Below are 14,096 nucleotides of genomic sequence, written 5' to 3' on the forward strand. Positions count from 1 at the left end.
CCTATCCCTGCCTCTGATTCTTGCGTGTGGAAATCTGCTTGGCCCAGCTTTAAACTATATCTAGCAAATGGACTTAAGTGGCCCACAGGCATGTCAGCAGGAGCCTGGGACACACAGGGGCTGGGCAGGGCTGGACAGTTCCATGTTAGATCCACCTTGGCTTGCAAGTGGCCCTCCCTCTGCATGCACGCATCCCTGGAGTCTCTGTGTGTCCCAAATCTCCTCTTCTTATAAAGACACTAATCAGTTGGGTTAAGACCCACACTAAGGGCCTCTTTTAATCACCAGTTGAAAGGCCCTATCTCCAAATACAGTCACATTCAGAGGTACTGAGGGTTAGGGCTTCAACATATGAATTTGTAGGATACACAATTAAGCTCATAACAGGCACAAAGGGCTTTGCTTCACCCTGAGAAATCACGTGACCCTTGGTGTCTGGGCTCTGAAGCAACGTAGGGCTATGTTTGTTTTAGGATTCTTGGGCCTTTTTCAGGGCCCTCAGCTCTTCTGAAATATCTCTCCCTTTCCCCTAGGATTCTTCTAATTCTTAGAAACAATCAGAGAAACAAGATATAAAACCAAGGAAGGATAAAACCATTCCTAAGATTTGCTTTTTTTACTTGATTGATTGATTAATTGATTGGTTGGGGGCTGGCCAGTACAGGGATGGAACCCTGGACCTCTGGACCTTGGTATTATCAGCACCATGCTCTAACCAACTGAGCTAGCCAGCCAGCCCCCTAAACTTTACTTTCAAGCACTTCCAGCTCCTAGAACCAAACAGCTTACGAAGATATATTTTAGCTACAGATGAGGCTTTATAAGGGATGCTAAGAGGAAAATGATCTTTTTGGATTTTACTTTCATTTTGGCTTAATGAGGTAAGAGACTCTCATTTTGCAAAGTTGCTGCTGAGGTCAGGGATATGGGGAAGGGGGTGCTGCTCTCTTCTGTTTCCAGAGTTAGGAAGCTCTGGCCCTCAGCATATAGTGGGGAGGTGGGGAAGATGTTTACCAACCAGGGTCCCGGGAAGCTATTGTGAAGGCTGGGGCATTTCTCTCTGAACACTAAAATTAATCAGTAGCAGCTGCAAAGTTTAACATTTGCAAGTTTCAAAGCCAGGCTCTGTCAAGACTTGAATTAAACCAGTGAGTGCTCTTTTAATTGGACCCAGCTTTAGACAACTCAGAGCATTTCATGGGAATGAAAGCATATGTTCTATTTTAAACTTCGATTCTTAAGAGACAGTGGTCCTCAAACTTTAGGGTGCTTCAGAATCCCTAGGGAAGCTTGTGCGACATGTGCATTCAACAGAATGGGGCAAGGACTTGGGGCAGATTCTTCCCTATTTTACATGTTCCCACGGCATTTTGATACAGGGGGCTTATCACTCAGAGTTTCAGAATCTCTGGATGAAAATTTATTCAATGACCACTCAGAAACTGCCATTCCTGGTTGTTTTGTAATAGTGAGTATTCACCACCTGATTCAGGACCCCCGTCCCCAATACTTCTGATACCGTTGCTGTACTTTACTTTTCCAATAGCACTTACTCGCTTTCTAATGTAATCTAACAATCAATCTCCCTGAACCAGAACTTCAGCTCTACAAGGCAGGGACTTTTGTGCTTTGTTCGCTGCTATATGTCCCCAGTTCCTAGCACAGTGCCTGGTACATACCATACGCTCGATACTGGCTAAATGAATGAATAAATTAATATCACAAGTCTGTGCTGTGCTTTCTGCTGAGATGTATTAATCATTTGGATGTCTGATATTAAAATGGAATTAGCAGATAGCGCCTAACAGGCAGAAAACATTCTGATATTTTCCTCCCCCATTCGCTGCCAGACATCATTGTCATCGAGGCTGCCAGGCATGGAATTAACAGACTCTGCTTAAAAACGTTTCTCTTTTTAATCAAGATGGATAACCTCTGCTCAACAGACATGCCTACAGACCTTGGATGAGCTTTTGCCCTCTGAAACCTAGCTAGAAAATGTGAAGAATGTCTGCTTTCCATTTTCTGTGATATAAAGTCTAGAATGGGCTTGGAGGGCATCACAGAGACTGTCTGGTCACAGCCCATTTGTAAATGCCAGAGCACAAAAAAGTCTTCATTGGACAACTGAATGCAACAGAAAGGCTGTTCTAAAGTTTCTGTAGCTTCTCCCTACTCTCAAGCATATGGACGGGGCTCAAAGTCATGGAAGGGGGCTTGGACATTTATTTTATTTTTGGTGCTAGTAAGGTCTTTGTGTGCATCTCTCTCAGTCTGTTTGGTGGGGAGAATTACCTGACTCCCATGTATATACCAGGACTAATAAAGTTTGAGGCTTGATAGCCACATTCTCTCTCTGAATTTACATTTCTTCAGGGCCCTGGGGGCCCAGCTGTATGAGGAGGGTGAGTCTGGGGAAATAGAAAAGGCTAAAGAGGTTACAAGATACTATTATATGCCTGTTAGAATGGCTAAAATAAAAACTACTGACAATACCAAGTGTTAGCAAGGATGCGGGGCAACCAGAACTCTCATACATTGCTGACAGGAATGTAAAATGGTACAGGCCCTTTGGAAAACTGTTTGCCATTTCTTATGCAGTTAAATAGACACTTAACAACATGACCTACCATTTCTACTCCTACGTATTTATCCTAAAGAACTGAAAATTTATGTTTATACAAAAATCTGAACGTGAATGTATATAACAGCTCTATTGTCAAAACCAGAAATGAACACAAAAGTCTTTCAGAGGGTGAATGGATAAACAAACTGGTATACCCATGTGGTGGAATACTACTCAGCAGTAAAAAGGAACTATTAATACACACAACCACTTGTATGATTCTCAGAGGCATTGTGCTAAGGGAAGGTGGCTAGCTTGTAAAGGTTACGTACTGCATGATTTCACTTGTGGGGCATTCTTGAAAAGACAGAACTAAATGGGCAGAAGACAGTGGTGGGTTATAGGTGGGGGGAGGGTACAACTGCACTCACTGTCTCTTTATTCTGTTTTTGGGGGGTTTTTTAGGGGGGGTGGTTTTGTGTTTGGCAGCTGGACGATGTGGGGATCCGAACCCTTGACCTTGATGGTATAACACCACACTCTAGCCAACTGAGCTAACCAGCCAGCCCAGATGGTGTGACTTCCAAGGGCTATCACAGGCGAGTTTTGGGGGATAATGGGGCTGTTCTGTATCCTGTTTTCAGTGGATACACAAGTTTGTACATGTGTTAAAATTCACAGAACCATATATCCAAAAAAGTCCATTTGACTTTATGTTAATTTAAAAATGAAATTAAAAACAAATGTGGTGGAAAATTTACCAGATTGAACTAAATTTAATTTTCACACTACTGTGCTGGAAGAGGAGCTTGTCAAATAAAAGTAAGTGCAGATACAAAGTGTATAAATGTACCCAAATATCACATTGTACTCCATAAATATATGCAATGAACATGGATCAATTAAGAAATAATAAATTAAAAAGAAAAAAATGTGAGACAGAAGTAGATTAGAGGTTACCAGAAACAGGGTAGTGGGGGGACAATAATGGGATGTTGTTGTTTAATGGGTACAGAGTTTATGTTTCGGATAATGAAAAAGTTTTGGAAATAGAAGCGATGGTCACACAGCATTGAGAATGTAACTAATTCCACGGAATTCTGTTTTGAAATGGTTATCATGGCAAACCTTTTGTCATATATGTTTCACCATAATAAAATAATTTTTTTAAAAGCCAAAAACAATGAGTTCTAAGTTAAAATAAACCACATTCATTTTAGGATGGGGGAGAAGTAAGTGCAGCTACAAAGGATTAAAAGAGTCTCACGTTGTCGCGTGTCAGTCATGCTGGTGAACAAGTGGCTGTTACAAGTAGCTGGGGAAACGGAGGAAGAACAGGAAAGAGGGAGGAGAGAAGAATGGGGGAGGGGAGTAGAAAAGGAGCAGTGGAGGAGGAGAGACTGTGCAGGGGAGAGAGAAGAGGGTGTTGTAGACAAGCGCTTCTCAGACTTGGGGGTGTAAATCGCCTGCAGGGTCTGATGAGGTCTGGGCCGGGGCCAGGACTCTGCACGTCTACAGAGCTCCCAGGTGATGCAGAGGAGGCAGGTGCTGGGCAGAAGGGCTGGCAGACCCTTGCCAAGGAGACTCAACAGTGAAAGGGACATGTGTGCCTCTCCTGTGAGACAGCGTAACTAAAAGCACATTGAGAACCATTAAAGGCCATACACCTGTAATATGGCAGATCAATGAAAAATAACACAGTATCTATCAGCATTATAGAACTCAGTGCCTAAGGAAGGTGTTCGGATAAACCCAGCCCAAGCACAGATCCCATTGTCCCTGACACCACAACATTCCCCACACATTTATGCCCCCTCTATGTTACCAGGACACTCAGAACCCTGGTGATGGGCAGACTTTCAGAGATCCATCAGCAAGGCCTGGTGTGAACAATTGTTCAAGAAAAGATTTTGTTGACAATCAGTTCAAAAAATGGTGAAGCTTATCAGCTGGCTTTTGAAGTCTAGATGGGCTTATTAACATACAAATAACCGAGTTTTACTTTTTCAGAGCATCCAGCAGTCCATGCTAATGAAGCTATTGCTTTAAAAGTCCATCTCCTCTAAAATGTCTAATTAATCTGATGCTCCGGAAGGTGCACAGAACAATGCGTCTGCTGAGCCTGGTGGGGCAGAGAGAACAAGGCGAGGCTGCTGGTGCAGGGCCAGACATTTCCAATGCCAGGGGACCGGGACAATTGATAGAGCAAGGCGGGGAGGAAGAGTCACTCCAGCAGTGCTTTTCAAACTGCAGGCCATGACCCATTCATGCATCATGAAATCAGTTCGCTGGGTCATGACCAGCAACCCTTTTTGATCAAATGGAAAAAACAGGACAGGGAAGAAAAAAAAAGAAGGGAATAATTTGCATTGCATATAATAAAGGTAGGTACTGTGTGAAAGTCATACACTGTATACATCTGCCCATTTCACACGTATGTACATACTGAGTCACCAAGAAAATGCATTTTTAATATATATATATAAAACAGTTTGTCATATGCCAAGATTGCTCTAAGCATCTTGAAAACATTCAGCCATTTGATCCTTATAAGGTAGATGTGCCTGTTGCATTTCACAGGTGGAGGAAACAGAGGCACAGAGAGGTAGAGTAACTTGCCCAAGGATACACAGCAAGCAGGTGGGGAGTCAAGTCTGTCTGACTTCAAAGCCCACACCTTTCTGCACAACTCCAGATCCCAAGGACCTGAGACTCAGAAGACAGAAGAAGTTGAGGGAAGCACACGACCCATTTTGGCTGGAACAATAACAGCTGATAACCCCAGCTAGCAAGGGTGGGCGATTACTACTCTGCTAAGTGCTCTACATACATTATCACATTTAACCCTCAAAATAAGTAGAATGAGGGGGGCATTGTGAATATCCTCACTTTTCAGATTGTAAACCAAGAGTCAGAGAAAGAAAATGACTCATCCAAGTTCACACAGCTAATAAGTGATACAGTTGGGGAAGGCATCCAGGCACTGCAGGATGTGAACTGACCCTTTAAGGATGGGGAAGATTTAGAGGCTCAAGTGTCCCATCTCACATAAGCTCTAAGAGAACAAAGGACTTGTGCGAGACCTCCCGATGAGCAGGAAGCCTCTCTGCTTGAGCAATATGGATCAGTCCAAGCTGCCTTGGAAACCTAGTCTCACTGAGGGCTTAGAAATGTCTCCCAAGGCAGGATTGATGTCATCATGAGAAACTCATGTCCACAGATGCTAAAAGTGAGACTCTGGCCCCTCCCAGCGAGCCCAGCTCAGTACCCAGATGAAAGGGCTTGTCCTACCCCAACCCCCCAGGTGTGCACACACGTGCTGCCCCCAGCCCCAGGAGCACACACAGTTGAGTTAGGAATGTATCTGATGGGCAATCTGAAAAATCCTTCAACCATCTAACCCTTCTTGGGCTTTTTACTGCTGCTTCTGATTTTATTCTTGTTATGTTTTTTTCTCAGAAGCTCCCAGAGCTGGAAGGAACCCAAAAGGCTCTTTGTTAAGAGCCAAACAAGACCTGGAAAGTATGGTTAAGAACTTGAGCTTTGGAATCAGACATGCTGGGGTGCAGGTCCCATTTGTTTTGAGGCCTTGGGCAATGGGCTTACCCTCTCTAAGCCTCAGCTTCTTCAGATGTAAAGTGGGGATATCCTAGGACCCACCACAGATGGTAGCTGTGAAGGTAAGACAAGAGGATGTATCAGGATGGCTAAACACAGGGAGTGCACAGTGGGTACTTAGTGATTAGTGTCCCTATAAGGAAGCATAGCAAGGTGTCAGGTCCCCCTGGAGGCAGACAGGCCCAGAATCCCCTCCCCAACTTTGGTCATCATACAGAATCACAGAAGCAGCACATCATGCATATTCTCTCCTGTTGCCAGTGATTCAGTTGGGTTTCCATTTATCCTGAAACACCACCAGGTGGGGAAGGAGGAGGATGGACTATGACGACCACCACTTCTGTTATCTATTGCAGAACAAACCTGATCAAAAACCAGTAACTTAGGAAAATGCATCCTATTATTTCTCATGATTTCAGCCCAATGAGTATGAACCAGTGGCAATTGGACTCCTCCACCCACACCCCCTAGGGGACAGTGTCTAGAGCCATTTGGGGTTGGAGGTGTTACTGGCATCTAGTGCAGAGAGGCCAGGGATGCCATGCAACATCCTTCAATGCACAGGACAGCCCTTCCTACAACAAAGAATGACCCAACCCCAAATGGCAATAGTGCTGAGGTTGAGAACCTGGGTCCACCCAAAATGCATTCAGTCCCCAATGCTTGGATGCAAACAAGTACAGTACAGTTTCCCTGAGACCCAAGAAAGACTCAAGACCAGCATCAGAAGCAACACTTGGAAAATCAAAATCTCTGACACAGACAGAATGTCCCCAAGGAGCTGTTCCAACTCCCTGCCACAACAGAGGGCTGTCGACAGTGGTATTAAGCCAGAGGCAGATGGTGTCTGGGGCAGGACCAGGGAGAGAGAATGTAATGAATGGTGGGCTCAGCTGTACACACACGCATCACAGAGCCCCATCATGCCTGGGGCTTCCTGCTGACTCCCTTGAGCCCCTAGTCCTCTCTGTCCAGAGCTTGGGGCTTCAGGCTGTGGTCCCAATGTGAAGAGAGGCCAGGAGACTCCCCCACAGACTCCAAGCCACCTCCTGATAATCAGCCACACAAGGACGCTCCCTGGCTACACCTGCTCAAAAACATCATTTTTACATCCTCTTCTTAGATGGATTTAGAACGAAGGTGTGTTGGGGGGACCTCTTTCGAGATGTGTTTCATAGACTCTGCAGAAAAAGGATGGCAGGTCTGGTGTCTGTGAGATGTGATGAGTTTTATGGAAACCTTTAAGTCTTCTAAAATATGTCCAAGAAAAATAAAATAGAACCTTTGGAGGGACTTGTTCTCAAACCTCCTGTTTTCTATTCTGGGATTTTTGTAAACTACAGCAAATCACTAAGCTGCTTGGAACAATCTCTCCTGCTCCCTGCCTAAATGTTGGAAGCTCCCCATCCATACCAACACACTTCCCAACTCTGTGCCTTTGCCTAGAATCACAGCCCCACCCATTTTCAGTTCATTAAGCCTTACTTCTTCCTTCAAGACACAGTTCAGGCACTATGTCCTCTAGAAACCCTTCTCTGAACCCCCAGAATTGGCTAAATTATTTTCTTCTGTCTCCCAATAAACCTATGTTCATGTGCACACCTGTGTACATAAGCATCTGTGCACACATGTGGCACTCCTCTGCACCTGTGTACACATATGGCACACCTATGGCAAAGAGAAAACACTGCCATGTATTCCCCAAACCCCACTTGCTTTTCCTCCTGGGCACATGGCTAAACTACATTTCCCAGCCTCCCTTGCAGTAAAGTGGAGCCACGTGACTGCCTCCTGGATGACAGAAGGTGGAAAGAAGTAATGTATGCTCCTCGCAGAGATGACCCATGAAAACTTTCCATGCTATCCCCCAGGCTCTCTCTTCCCATCTCTGCTGGGTGGATACAGAAAATCCAGGGGAGAACACCAAGGCCCAGAGCATGATGTAAGCAAAGGATGGAAGTCTCCTGGATCTCTGAATGAGTACATGGAAAGCCATCCACCCACCACCCACCGTAAACTGCCACGTGGACAACAAATAAACTTCTATTGTGTAAGTTACCAAGATTTATGAGTTGTTATTACAGCAGCTAGTGTGACTTTCCCTATGCAATACAATGCCTCTGTCTTTGAACTTCCCCACCAGGCTGGGAACTTATCAAGGACAAGGTCCACGGATCACCCATCCCTCTGCCCCCAGCATCCAGCACAAAGCCTGACACTAAACTGATGCTCAAAATAGGGGTGTTTGAGAGGGTTCCTCAGACTCCCAGATGCAAGATAATCTTCTAGGGATAAAAACAGCCCTGGAGTGGCTGTGGCTGGAGAAAAAAGAAATAAGCCCATTGGTATAGGACTGTGAACCAAAGACACTCAAGAAAAAACTCCAAGGGCAGTGAATAATTTGGGAGCAGTTGCCTGGCTCCTTGTCAACTGCCAGCTGGGGGCCACTCTTAGCATCTACAGGTCCCTCACAACCTTTGCCATGTGGCCCCCTCCATCACAAGCCAGCAACAGTGGGTCAAGTCCTAATGCTTCAAATGTCTAACTTACCCTTCTATAACTAGAGAAAATGCTTTAAAGGGCTCATGTGCTTAATTCAGGCCCACCTGGAAAATCTCCCTATCGGCTGATTTGGGATCTTAATTAAATCTGCAAAATCTCTTTACAGCAGTACATAGATTAGTGTTTGAATAACTGGGAGAAGATGCATGTATGTCAGGGCAGAGAATCTTGGAGGACCTTCTTAGAATTCTGTCTACCTCAAGAAGGAGCCCTGGTCTCCATATGATAAAGTCTCCTTTGTGGTTTAAGTCAACATAAATAGGTTTTTATTTCCAACTCAATAATTCCAACCAATCTACAAAGTGAAGGGAGAAAGGTTTGATTGTCCTGAGTGGGCAAATATGAGAGGCCAAACTGAGGGGGATTAATTATGCTGGCTGGATTAAATATCAGTAGGTGAACATAGCCTGGTTGAAGTGTCTTAGCTGGAACCCAAACCTACAGATATCCACATGATTTCTCAGAGCATGACTCTACTCTTTCATATCCGTGTTGAAGGCCAAAAGCTCCCTTCCCGGACCTGCCTTTCCCTGCCTCTTATAAAGCAATATTTAGAGACAGAAAGCAGAATAGAGGTTACCAGGTGCCGGGAGCAGGGGAAATGGGGAGTTATCATTTAAAGGGTACAGAGTTTCTGTCTAGGATGATGACAAAAATCTTGATGGATGCACAACAGTGTGCAAGTATTTAATGCCACTGACTTGTACACTTAAAAATGACTCACATGGCAAATTTAATGTTACATATATTTACTACAATTTTTAAAAGCTTTTTTAGAAAAGAAGTAATATGATGCCTGATAAAGAGGAAAGAGGAAAGAAAACAGTCATTTCTTGAGCAACAGTGAAGTTCCAGGCGCTGCACCAGGAACTCATTTTCATTTAATCCTTGCAACAAACCTGCAGGGATAGGTGGTACAGTCAGGGTTTTCCAGAGAGTCAGAACCAATAGGATAGAGAGAGGGAAATAGGAGAAGGGACTTACTAGGGGAATTGGGTCACGGAGGCTGAGAGTCCAATGACAGGCCATCTGCAAGCTTCCTAGAGAACCAGAGGAGCTGGGAGTGTAGCTCAGTCCAAGTCCAAAAGCCTCGGAACGAGGGAAGCCAGTGGTATAACTCTCAGTCTGATGCCAAAGGCCCAAGCTCCTGGGGGGCTGCCGGTGCAAGTCTTGGAGTCCAAAATCCAGAGAACCTGGAGTTCTGACATCCAAGGGCAAGAGAATAGGAGCTTCCTGGCTCTTCCAGCACAGAGAACAAGAATTCCCCATTTCTCTGCCTTTTTGTTCCTTCTGGGCCCCCAGCCAATTGAATGGTGCCCGCCCACACTAAAGGGGGATTTTCCCCACCTTTCAGTCCACCAACTCATGTGCCAGTGTCCTCTGGCAATACCTTCCCAGACATACCTAGGGCAGCCCACTCCTTCTAATCAAATGCCAAACCACCTGAGCATCCCTTTCAGCAGAAGATGGATGGGCTCAGTGCCTACTGAAGCCCTGAGAATAAACAATGCTTTACCAGCTATCTGGGTGTGCCTTAATTAATCAAGTTGACACCCAAAATCAACCAGCACAGAAGGTATTGCTACTCCAGTTTTTACAGATGAGAAAAAATGAGGCTGAGAAAAGCAGTTAAGTAAATTGCCCAAGGCCACCCAGTTAGTGGCATATGGCGAAGTCAGAATCCAAGCACGTTTAGGGTTGGAGTGAAGAGATCCCTGTAGTGATGGAGAACGTTTGGAAGGCTCTGACCCAAAACGGCTCCATGTCAACCATCTCCACCCATTCATAGAGACTGACCACATCCCAGGCAGTATGTGGGGTACTGGAGATACGAACAGTTAAGCATAAACAGATTTGGCCATCACACGACTGAAGGTCTAGCACCAAATTGAGGGAAGTGTCTGGCGGGAATGGACAAGGTTCCCTAAGAAGGCATAGATCTCACCCTAGACTGGCAGGTCAGAAAAAGCATCCTCAAGGAAGTTATGCTTGATTTGAGATATAAAGAATGAGTAGGAGTCACCTGTATAAAAAGGGAAAAGTGGGAGAATTCTAGCAAGCAGGCAGCAGGTGCAAAGGTCCTGTGGTAGGAGGGAGTGTGATTCAGTCCAGACGCTAAAAGGCTGGAGCAGAGACAGCAAGACTAGAGCAGATGAGGTCTCTGATGGCTAGATGAGGGGAAACCAAAAGAGGGTAGGACTTGAGACCATAGGGCCAGGTGGCATTTGTCACAAAAGTCTGCCTTTTCTCCACCAGATGACTCTCCAAACTTGGGCCCATGAGTATGTATGATGAGCCTTCTTTATGCTCTGGCTTTGGGGTGCTGCTGAAGGTTCTAGATGTTGTGACAGCATAGAGTGTTAGACACCCCAGGGTGCCCACCCTGTGTTCTCCATAGAAAGGGAGAAGGGTTCACCCTCTGCCCAACCTAGGAAAAGGAACAACGGAGGACAGAGACTCACACGATGACCTTCCTGGTGTCCTTACAGAGAGCACTAGCCAGCCAAGCAAATTAAAAAGGCCTTAAATTAATTGCCTGCGAAAGCACTTACTGCACTTAACAAACGGGGCTGCTGCTAAATAAATGTCAGGCACAATTGGGACTCTTGTCCCCTACCGCCGCCAGGCCCCTGAGGTGGAGGGGAGTCGTCCCCGCACAAAACACCTGCAGAGGCAGCTCAGGGTGCAGTGACACAGACACCATTCTTGGGGAGCTGCTCCAGGAAACTCCAGTCATTTCGACTCATGGGAACTGAGAAAAATCACAGCAGTACCTTGTCACACTATTGACAGATCCTGGAAGATACGGATTCTAAGCACATCTTTCTGTCTCCGTTTAATCACTGGTGATTACGTGGCCGGTGGGACAACAAGTGGTGGAATTAAACGTGGAAATGCTAATTCTGACGAGACATTTCACCTGCACAGATGGTGGCCTTCTCCCTTTTCCCATAGCAGAAAAGCCTTGTTGGCTTTTCCTATCCAGTATCTCCCCCTTGGCCCCCTAGAGCCATCACCCCGTTAGCCCCCAGACCCTGCAGACGACTCTGTACATTTCATTTTGTACATTTTCCAGATGGTTCCATCACAATTAATGAGGCTCAAGAACCAAAATAAATGTCCAGGGCAGATAAACCAGTTCCTCCTCACAGAGGCCCACAGTGCCCTTTCCAGGGTCATGTCGTGACTTTTGTGGCCTCTGGACACTTTCACCTTGGTGAGCTCCTTTCTTCATTAAAAAAAAGTTTAAAATTCTACTTTTAGACTGTGTTGATATAAAGAAAAATATATTGCTGTTATATATTTAAATTTTTTCTTCAACTTAAAGGCCCTTTTTCTTCTTTCAATTTTTTCTGATTTTCAAAGAGATTAAAGCTTTTTTGTGGGCTGGACACAGTGCCTGCTGTGCCCCATGGAGAGGTCAGCTCTGGTGCTGATTCTCCCAGGAGAAGGGAAGGTTCCGCTCATGGCACCCTGCACATGCCATGGGGTGGGGGCTCTACTGCTTCTCCCCACCTCTCATGGTCCTTCTGGGAGGACCCCAACTTGCAGCACCCCACATTTCCCTAACAAACAACAGCCACATATCCACCCAAAGGCTGATTTCCTCTTGGGTCAGGAAGATGTGTGTTCTGAAGTCAGATTGCCTAAGCTTAGACCCCATGTCCATGAGGTACCAACAGGGTGACCTCAGCCAAGTGACTTCATCTCTCCAGGTCTCAGTTTCCCTGTATGTAAATGAGGATAATATGGCACCTGCCTCACCAGATTAACAGGAAGACTTAATGAGATAAAACCCGGAAAGCGCTTCGTGATCATTAGCTCCCGTTATGCATTGTCATCACCACCATCATCATTATTATTATTAGTGGGGGTGGTGTTGTTTAGACCCTCCTTGAGAATCTGATGGGAGCCATAACCTTATCCAAAAAAAGGACATACTACATGCCCCATACATTTCAGGGAAGCTCAGACCATCACTACCCACCTCCAGCCTCCAAAACCCACCCATGAAAACTCCTGGGAAACTATGGGCCCCAGATCAAGAAGTCTGCATTTAGACAACCCTGTTGGATCTACAGGAAAGAACCTGGTGAATGAGTCCCACCAAGATTCATTTCCAGAATAATCTCCCCAAGTAAAAGGAATGGCACTCATGCATGGATCACTTCACTATGGGGACAGTCATGCCCAAGGCAGCCTTGCCACCTGGCATGCTCCCCTCGTCCACTGCCATGACTTGGGGCCATCACAGGGGACTACAGGGAGGCGGGGATTCTAGAGGCCCTAAGGACAGGGAGGGGAAGCATGTATTGCAGTAAATGGAGCAAGAGGCCCATGTTCAACAGGTCATGCATGGCACTGAGCAATTAGCATCACGCCCGGGCCTTCATTCACCCATCTCTGAAGTGGGTACGAGGGTATCTACCTTTCGGGGTGGCTGTGAAGACGAAATCAAACAGCTCATGAGAAGCAGCCAGCATGTCACCTGGCCCAAAGTGGAAGCACATCCTGTCATCAGGCCAGCCATCCTCCCTGGTTCGTTTGGGGGGGAGGGGGGGTGAAAGTCACTAAACATCATTAAATAAACAAATGCCTGCTGCTCCTCACACTGGAGCATGCTAAACAGAGTCACCCATGTGAGAAGCAGCAAGATTGCCAATCAGATCCTGCAATTTTCTGTGTTTGCCCTTGTACCAGTCTGTTCCAGGCTTGTATCTGAAAACATCCTTTGGTTTTCTCTGTCCAAGGGATCTTATTAAGCCTCACATAAGCCCCTCGTGGAAGCTCAGTGTCAGCCACTGCAGAGGATAGCAGTCTCTCCCTGGGGTGTCCCGGAGTCCCTTAGGTGACTCTAATGTATCCCATTTCATTTATAATTTATGACAGGTCTTCCCAATTTGGAGAAAATACATCCTAAGTTTCAACAGCCCTGGAAGATAACTGCCTGTGTTCTGAGTGGTGCCTCAAAGATCTTTCCCAAATAAGTTTCACTCACAACATATGGCCTGTATTTGATCAGAGTATCCTAAATATGCATTTCATAATGGCAAAGTACACTTGGCCATTTTTTACATAACGAAACAACAAACTGACCTTTTGTGTAATGCATAGGGGAATTCATTCATGTAGCTCCTCAACACTTCCTGAGCCCCTTCTAGGTATTAGGCACCGTCATAAGAACTGGGAAATTCAGAAGTTAATAGAATATAGTCCCTGCCTTTTCACCGCTCATGTTTTGTTAGGGAGGTCAGATGTGTCCACAGATTATTACAGCACTGTGGCAAGGAGCAGGTGACTACAGAAGTCTAAAGGAGGGACAATGTCAGGACTACTTCCCAGGAACAAC

Source organism: Galeopterus variegatus, unplaced genomic scaffold, assembly GCF_000696425.1.
Source record: "Galeopterus variegatus unplaced genomic scaffold, G_variegatus-3.0.2 Scaffold4710, whole genome shotgun sequence".
Classification (NCBI taxonomy): domain Eukaryota; kingdom Metazoa; phylum Chordata; class Mammalia; order Dermoptera; family Cynocephalidae; genus Galeopterus; species Galeopterus variegatus.